At 46.0% G+C, this 9,712-nt stretch overlaps 1 long non-coding RNA gene across 1 annotated transcript; it reads left to right on the top strand.

The window, feature by feature from the left end:
- Positions 1–2,836: 2,836 nt before the first annotated feature.
- LOC116983542 lies at positions 2,837–9,291 on the top strand. Its single transcript, XR_004414730.1, has 3 exons — positions 2,837–2,850; positions 4,433–4,434; positions 9,231–9,291. It is a non-coding gene; the product is annotated as an uncharacterized LOC116983542 (long non-coding RNA).
- The last annotated feature ends 421 nt before the right edge of the window (positions 9,292–9,712 follow it).

The raw sequence follows: 9,712 nt of genomic DNA, 5'->3' as shown, positions 1-9,712 counted from the left end.
ACACATCTAAATAGTGCTCACAACAAGTCACAGGATAACAGGGCGACACTGATCGGGTGGAGGGTTACGGTTAGCATATAGTGCTGCACCATGACTAACCTATTCACTGGGTCAGTGCTGAACATATCAAGTCACAGAGTTACAACACAGAGCCCAGTGATTCAGCCCATGCACAAGAACACCTTCTGCTCTTTCCCTGCCACGCTCTGAATTTCTCTCCCTCCAGAAACACCCTGTTGAAAATTACAAAGGCATCTGCTTCCATTGTCCTCTTAGGTAACAAATTATGTCCCTGAAGTCCTTTGTTTTTTCACACTCACCTATGGTTCTATTGCCTATTGCTTCAAGTTATGTGTTGTAATTACACAGATCATGGAACAGTAAATGGCCTTCGGCTCAAAATGTCTATGCTGAACTGGATGCCAATTTAAACTAATCCTGTCTGCCTGCATGTGATCCAAATCATTCCTTACGCGAAATCAGCCAACATAATCAAGAACCATTTTCACCGCTGTCAATCCCTCTTCTCCCGTCTCCCATAAGATACAAAAGCTTGAAAGCACGTCCCACCAGAGCAGGAACAGCTTCTTCCCGGCTGTTAAGAGACTACTGAATGAACTTCTCATAAGCTAAATATAGCCTGATCTCCCAATCTATCTCATCACACTTGTACTTTTTTTATCTGTACTTTCTCCGTAACTGTAATGCTATATTCCGCACTCTGGTTATTTTTCTCTTAACACTATCTGTTGATTTAACTAGACAGCATGCAAACAACGTTTTTCATTGGATCTCGGTACATGTGACAAAAATAAACCAATACCAATTCCAATATCAACAAAGACGTATTACAATCCACACACACTTCCAGCCATGGCCTAACCCAACCAGAAACTATCCCAGGACCTCTGAAAGCAGAAACAGAGAATAAATTATTGGCGGCACATTGATGCAATGGTAAAGCTGCTGCTTGGGTTTAATCCTGACTACGGTGCTATCTGTGCAGTTTGTACATTCTCGCTGTGACTGCATGGGTTTTCTCCGGGTCATCTGGTTTCTTCCCACATTCCAAAGGTTTATAGGTATATTTGCTTCTGTAAGTTTACACTAGTGTGTCGGATGCAAAAGCGGGATAACATAAAACTAGTGTATGGGTAATTGATGGATAGCGTGGACTCAGTGGACCGAAGCTGTATCTCTAAATTTCTAAACTCTAAATCTTTGTCAGGAAGATCATATCTGAAGACGTTCACTGCAAGAAGGATTATTGAAGAGTATTAACTATTCACCCCTGTGCTTCCCCTTCATGCTAGACTTCCCAGTGCCTTTGTTAGCCAATGACATTATGTTGCTTCCCCATGCTGGAGCCAAGTCTCTGCAAGGCTTCCTCCCAGTAGAGGAACAGCTGCAACCAGCTGCCAATGGTGGGAGGGAGTGGAGTAGATGTGCAGTCGTGCTGAGTGAGGGCAACAGAGGGAGTGTGGCCACAGTGCCAGGTTTAGGAGAGTGTGAGTGCTGTCCAGAGGGACGGTAGGTTCTTGCGCCAGGGACGTGGCATTCGATGGGGTGTTGCTCAGCCAGCTGCTGACCTTGGGGGTAACAGTGCAGCCATTGATGCTTGGGCCCTGGCCAGAGAGGCATCGTAGTGTGGAAGCAGTGGCGAGTGTACAGGACAGGGTAAGATAAGACTACTGCTGTGGAAGTTCCTATGGAGGTTTCTTAATCCCCTTCACTCCAGGGAAAACGGACCCAGTATCGCTGGCCTCTCCTCGTAACTGAAACACTCCATCCCAGGCGTTAAGTATTAAAGCAAAATAAAACTGCTGGAGGATCTCAGTGGGTTGAGCAGCAACTGTTGATGAAAATCTATTGTCAATATTTCTGATCAAGAACCCCTATCATGACTGTCAGGAATGTGCTCCATCTGGACCTCCCACTGTGGCTCAATTGTCCTCCAACAGTTTGTCCTTTTGCTCTTGATTCCACATCTGAGTATTAAAGCAGGTCTAGATGTAATGAATCTGGGCATCTGCTGAACTACTGTCCAGAATACTAGCAGTTAAAAAATAACTTCTTCCTTACAGGAGCACCAGAAACTCAGACTGGTGTAAATATCACCCGATGAGATATTGACAGTATTTCAAGTCAAGTCAAGTTTACTCGTCACATACACATACGAGATGTGCAGTGAAATGAAAAGTGGCAATGCTCGCGTATTGTGCAAAAAAACAATCAAACAAACTACAAACAGAATGGAACAGAATCACATATTATTTCACATATTACATATTCACATATTACATATTTGTGGGAGGGAAGAAAAAGGAAAAAAAACAGCAATTTAAAAAAGACACCTCACAACAGCAGAGTGGTTCAGTAAAGTTAGTCCCTGGAGAAATAGGAGTTTATAGTCCTAATGACCTCTGGGAAGAAACTCCTTCTCATCCTCTCCGTTCTCACAGCATGACAACGGAGGTGTTTGCCTGACTGTAGCAGCTGGAACAATCCATTGCTGGGGTGGAAGGAGTCTCCCATGATCTTGTTGGCCCTGGAGTTGCACCTCCTGATGTATAGTTCCTGCAGGGGGGTGAGTGTAGTTCTCATAGTGCATTCGGCCGAACGACCTACTCTCTGCAGAGCCTTCTTGTCCTGGGCAGAGCAATTCCCAAACCAAATTGTGATATTTCCAGACAAGATGCTTTCCACAGCCGCTGAGTAGAAGCACTGGAGGATCCTCGGAGACACTCGGAATTTCCTCAATTGCCTGAGGTGGTAAAGGCGCTGTTTGCCTTACTAACGAGTGCTGCAGCGTGTGATGTCCATGTCATATCCTCAGATGTGGACTCCCAGGTATTTAAAACTGCTCACCCTATCCACAGTATCCCCATTTATCTTCAATGGTGTGTACGTCCTCGGATGATGTGCCATGTAGTTCTCTGTGATGACCAAATTGATACGATGCTAAACAGGATTAAATTACGCGGCTGCATAGTCTGGCAATGCAATCCCTTGCATGCTGCAGATTGAGGGCTGCTCTAATTGAAGTGCTTAAGGTGATTAAAGGATTTGATGAAGTGCATAGCAGTAACAAAAGGTTGCTGAGAGTCGGGTAGATAATGTGATGTGTATTGACTTTCCAAAGTTGTTTCACAAAGTGATATATAAAAGACTTACTGGAGAAAAATACACAGTAGGATTAAAGGGACAGGGCAGAGTGGATATAAAATTAATTAAGGAACGGGAATAGGGAGACTGGAGGGAAATATGTCAGGTCGGTGTTTAAGAAGGAACTGCAGATGCTGGAAAATCGAAGGTAGACAAAAGTGCTGGAGAAACTCAGCGGGTGCAGCAGCATCTAGTGAACGAAGGAAATAGGCAATGTTTCGGGCCAAAATCCTTCTTCAGATTGATGTAGGGTGGGGGGGGGGGGGGGAGAAGAAAGGAAAAAGGAAGAGGAGGACCCCGAGGGCTGAGGGAGAGCTGAGAAGGGGAGGAGACGACGTCAAAGGGAGGGATGGCATCAAACAGGAAATTAGAAATGCGTGCAACAAAGGTAAAACAGTTATAACGGGTGACTTCAATCTACATATAGATTGGGTGAATCAAATTGGCTGGGGTGCTGAGGAAGAGGATTTCTTGGAATGTATGCGGGATAGTTTTCTAAACCAACATGTAGAGGAACCAACGAGAGAGCAGGCTATTCTAGACTGGGTATTGAGTAATGAGGAAGGGTTAGTTAGCAGTCTTGTTGTGCGTGGCCCCTTGTGCAAGAGTGACCATAATATGGTTGAGTTCGTCATTAGGATGGAGAGTGACATAATTAATTCAGAAACAAGGGTTCTGAACTTAAAGAAAGGTAACTGAGGGTATGAGACGTGAATTGGCCAAGATAGACTGGCAATTGATTCTTAAAGGGTTGACGGTGGATATGCAATGGAAGGCATTTAAAGGCTGCATGGATGAACTACAACAATTGTTCATCCCAGTTTGGCAAAAGAATAAATCTGGGAAGGTAGTGGATCCGAGGATCACAAGGGAAATCAGGGATAGTATCAAAACAAAACATGAAGCATACAAATTAGCCAGAAAAAGTAGCCTACCAGAGGACTGGGAGAAATTCAGAGTCCAGCAGAGGAGGACAAAGGGCTTAATTAGGAAAGGGAAAATAGATTATGAAAGAAAACTGGCAGGGAACATAAAAACTGACTGTAAATGTTTTTTTAGACATGTGAAGAGAAAAAGATTAGTTAAAACAAATGTAGGTCCCTTGCAGGTGAATTGATCATGGGGTACAAGGACATGGCAGACCAATTGAATAACTACTTTGGTTCTGTCTTCACTAAGGAAGACTTAATTAATCTGCCGGAAATAGCAGGGGACCGGGGGTGAAATGAGATGGAGGAACTGAGTGAAATCCAGGTTAGCCGGGAAGTGGTGTTAGGTAAATTGAATGGATTAAAGGCCAATAAATCCCCAGGGCCAGGTAGGCTGCATCCCAGAGTACTTAAGGGAGTAGCCCCAGAAATAGTAGATGCATTAGTGATAATTTTTCAAAACTCTTTAGATTGTGGAGTAGTTCCTGAGGATTGGAGGGTAGCTAATGTAACCCCACTTTTTAAAAAGGGAGGGAGAGAGAAAATGGGGAATTGCAGACCAGTTAGTCTAACATCGGTAGTGGGGAAACTGCTAGAGTCAGTTATTAAAGATGGGATAGCAGCATATTTGGAAAGTGGTGAAATCATTGGACAAAGTCAGCATGGATTTATGAAAGGTAAATCATGTCTGACGAATCTTATAGAATTTTTCGAGGATGTAACTAGTAGAGTGGAGAACCAGTGGATGTGTTATATCTGGACTTTCAGAAGGCTTTCGACAAGGTCCCACATAAGAGATTAGTATACAAACTTAAAGCACACGGTATTGGGGGTTCAGTATTGATGTGGATAGAGAACTGGCTGGCAGACAGGAAGCAAAGAGTAGGAGTTAACGGGTCCTTTTCAGAATGGCAGGCAGTGACTAGTGGGGTACCGCAAGGCTCAGTGCTGGGACACCAACTATTTACAATATATACTAGACCAAGTGCAGACCCGTTGGGTCTGTTCCCCCGACGTGCGGTTGTGGGGAGGAGGCGGCATGCAGCGTCACACACACTAATATCCCCACCGAGGAGAGAGAGAGGGGGGAGAGGGGCGAGGGGGGAGGGGGGAGGGGGGGGGGAGAGAGGGGGGACGGGGGGAGGGGGGGGGGTGAGAGAGAGGGTGTGCTGAGAGGGGGGTGAGATGAGGGGAAGGGGAGGGTGAAGTGAAGGGGGTAGGGGTGTGTGGAGGGGAGGGGGGTTTAGGGGAGGGACGGTGGGGGATGGGGATGGAGGGGAAGAAAGAGGGGAGGGGGGAGTGGGGGAGAGGAGAGGGGGGGAGAGAGGTGGGGGGAGAGGAAGGGGGGGAGAGGAGAGCGGGGGGAGAGGAGGGGGAGGAGAGGAGAGGGTGGGGGAGAGGAGAGGGGGGAGAGAGGAGAGGGGGGAGAGAGAGAAAGTGAGAGGGATAGGGGGAGAGAGAGAGAGGAGGGGAGAGAGAGAGAGAGAGAGAGAATGCCTTTTTACTTCAACCCAAACCCAAACAACCATTTGCAGGCAGTGCTTTTTTACCTCAAACTAACCATATTTTCATTTTCAAACCACATTATGGGTACTCACAGCTGTGGAGACATTTGTTCCATGTCATTCACAGCTCTGATTGAGGCACACCACTTGCAGAGACTGATTGAGGCACACCACTTCCTGGTTTTATAGTCCCTCCCCCTCCCTCCAGCAGAGGCAGCAGAGAGAATGGGGAATTTTATAAAAACATTAATATCTCTGTCATATTTCATCGACGGGAAAAATCCTCGGCACACATGCGGCGGAGGGGGGCTCTGAGCGAGGTGGCCAAAAATGACGGCCGTAGGTAGCGGCGTTATCTCGGAAATCGCAGCACAGATCGCCAAAACCGGTCAAGAACAGAGTTTTAGTAATATAGATTAATGATTTGGACGAGGGAATTGAATGCAACATCTCCAAGTTTGCAGATGACACGAAGCTGGGGGGCAGTGCTAGCTGTGAGGAGGATGTTAGGAGGCTGCAAGATGACTTGGATAGGCTGGGTGAGTGGGTAAATGCATGGCAGATGCAGTATAATGTGGATAAATGTGAGGTTATCCACTTTGGTGGCAAAAACAGGAAAGTAGACAATTACCTGAATGGTGGCCGATTAGGAAAAGGGGAGATGCAACGGGACCTGGGTGTCATGGTACACCAGTCATTGAAAGTAGGCATGCAGGTGCAGCAGGCAGTGAAGAAAGCGAATGGTATGTTAGCATTCATAGCAAAATGATTTGAGTATAGGAGCAGGGAGGTTCTACTGCAGTTGTACAGGGTCTTGGTGAGACCACACCTGGAGTATTGCGTACAGTTTTGGTCTCCTAATCTGAGGAAGGACATTCTTGCCACAGGGAAGGTTCACCAGACTGATTCCTGGGATGTCAGGACTTTCATATGAAGAAAGACTGGATAGACTCGGCTTGTACTCGCTAGAATTGAGGGGGGATCTTATAGAAACTTACAAAATTCTTAAGGGGCTAGATGCAGGAAGATTGTTCCAAATGGGGAAGTCCTGAACAAGGGGTCACAGTTTAAGGATAAAGGGGAAATCTTTTAGGACTGAGATGAGAAAAACATTTTTTACACAGAGAGTGGTGAATTTCTGGAATTCTCTGCCACAGAATGTAGTTGAGGCCAGTTCATTGGCTATATTTAAGAGGGAGTTAGATGTGGCCCTTGTGGCTAAAGGGATCAGGGGGTATGGAGAGAAAGCAGGTACAGGATACTGCCATGATCATATTGAATGGCAGTGCAGACTCGAAGGGCCGAATGGCCTACTCCTGCACCTATTTTCTATGTTTCTATGCCCTCTGAACTCCTTCACTACCTTGTCTATCTGTGTCATCACTTTCAGGGAACAATGTACTTGTAGGCCTTGGCCTCTAAAACCCTGCTATTTACTGTTAATATCCTTCCCTGATTTAACTTCCAAATATGCATCACTTCACACTTGCCTGAGTAAAATTCCATCTGACCTTCCTTTGCCCCATTCCCAGTTAATCTATATTCTGTTGTGATCTTCAACAATCTTCTTCACTCTCCACCACACCACCAATGTTGGTGTCATCTGCAAACCAACATCCTCTTCTAAATCATTTTATAAATGTCAAACAACAATGGACCCAACATTGTCCCTGCAACACTGGTCAATCTGAAAAACAACCCTCCGCTGCCAACCTCTGATCAAGTCAATTGATCAAGCAGGCTCACCCTGATTTGTCCTGCTGCATCTCTCTTCCAGCTTTCTTTCTCCCCCCCCTCCCACCACCACCATCTCCCCACCACCACCACAATCAGTCTTAAAGAAGGGACCTGGCCTGAAAAATCACCGTGACCTCCGGAGATGCTGCCTGATCCGTTCAATTACTGCAGCATTTTGTGTCTTTATCAGCTTTGTTCTATGATGTGAGGGAGGAAATGATGTGTCTCTTCCCAGCAGAAGGATTCAGGGAGATTGCTCATTATACACTGCACTCTAGTGCTGGAAGGAAACTCATGGCAAAATGCTGCAGAGACAGTTAAACGTACTCAAATAATTAGTACAGATATCACAGAGGATTTGACATTGTGACAAGCTTTTGATTTCAGAAACATAGCAGCTGCCTGTTTAAATCCTTATTTCCCACCATTGCCCACCTCTCTCTCTCCAAACAATTTTTAGACCAAATCCCTTTAATTCAGCTCCTCTCTTGCCATGACCTCCAAGTGTTCCTTGCTAATTCCAGAAAATCCTTTTCAATTATTTACTCTCACCTGCTTTTCTTGGCTTGATCAAATGTCCTCAACAGCTGCCATGTCTGTCCCAGTGTGGTCTATCTCTGATCTCCCACATTCACTCAACTTCTCACACAGCACAAAGTGCCCTTCTTGCCACCTAGCTTTATTTTCATGCACTTTCTGCTTGGTGACATAGAAGCTTCTTCTGTAGTTACTGAGGCTTCTGAGCTCCCGTGGCCACTGCTGCTTCTCCCATAGTTCCAGTAGCACTGCACACAGGCTCAAGTTCCTTGCACACACTCTGCAAGTTTTGACCTCATGTGAGGATGTTTTGGGTTGCACAGGATTGAGCGTATAGTGAGTATCGTAAGGGGCTGAATATGCAGCTTATGGGTCATCCGTGATGAGAATTATTGTGGAGGATGTTTCATCACCTAATCTTGTTGTGACTGTTGTGGAGTCTGGGTCAGGAGGTCGAGGATCCAGTTGTGGAGGAGCATGCTGTTCCGGAGTTTGGAGATTAATTTGGTTGGGATTATGGTGTTGACTGCAGAGCTGTTGTCTATAAATAGGAGTCTGGCATTAGTGTCCTTGATATCCAGTTGTTCTAGGCATCCGTGTGACAGTCTGGAGCTGATGAGTGCCATGACCAATCTCTGGAAGCACTTCATGATGGTGGATGGATGACAGAGCCAGTGGAAAGTGGTCATCAAAGTATGCTATTTTGTTTTGCTTTCTCACGATAATGTAATCTTTGCAACATATTTTTTCTCACACTTGCCGATCCCTCTTCCCTCTGATGGTCCTGTCATCCTGCAACACTAGAGGTCACTTACAGGAGACAGTTAAGCTACTGACCACAACATATTTTGGATGTGGAGGAAACTGGAGCATCCACAGGAAACCCACGGTATCACAGTGAGAACGTGCAAATTCACACTGGCTGCACCTGAGGTCAAAATCACTGGAGCTGTGAGGCAGTGGACCTACCCTGGACTTCATGCGTATGCACTAAATAGATCAGCACCCTTGCACCACGTACACTCAGTGAATTTTCATCTCTGAGAATCTCTGCTGCTGGGGGTGAGTGGGGGTTTGTGATGTTTAGGAAGCACCACTTGCCGCTTGTTGGGGAGCAACACAGGCTGGAATAACAGGACGCACCTTTAGAAAAGAGATGAGGAGGAATTTCTTTAGCCAGATGTGGTGAATCTGTGGAAGTCATTGCCCCATACAGCTGTGGAGGCCAAGTCTTTGGGGATTTTTTAAATGGAGATTGATAGGTTCTTGATTGATCAGGGTGTCAAATGTCAGGGGGAGAAGGCAGGAGAATGGAGTTGAGAGGGAAAGATAGATCAGCCATGATTGAATGGCGGAGTAGACTCGATCGGCTGAATGACCTAACTCTGCTCCTCTGACATGAGCTTCTGAACTTACAGAGCAATGCGGGGGGGGGGGGGGGGGTTGTTGATCTGGGCCTGTTACCCATGCTCCCGAATTGTCCAACTGCACCATTACTCTCTGCCCAGGAAACACTGCAGCAGTTGCTTGGGCTTCTCTTTGATAGGAATGATGGAGTCGTTGAAGCTGGGTGAACACTTTCTCGATCTAACCTCCAGGAGTTGAACTCTGTGCCAAACCTTGTTGCTGTAACATACCTGGTCTTTGTGATATACAGTACCTTGTCTTTGTGCTGTATCTTGTCTCTGTGCTGTACCTTGTCTCTGGATTGCACTTTGTGTCTGTGACATGCATTGTCTCGGTGACAGAGCAGATGTCTGTGCTAAATCCAGTCTTTGTGCAGTACCTTATCTCTCAGACGTACCTTGTCTCTGTCTCATAGCTTGTCTTTCCGACATA

Source organism: Amblyraja radiata, chromosome 18 (genome assembly GCF_010909765.2).
Source record: "Amblyraja radiata isolate CabotCenter1 chromosome 18, sAmbRad1.1.pri, whole genome shotgun sequence".
Lineage (NCBI taxonomy): Eukaryota > Metazoa > Chordata > Chondrichthyes > Rajiformes > Rajidae > Amblyraja > Amblyraja radiata.
This window is presented reverse-complemented; position numbering and strand designations above follow the sequence as displayed.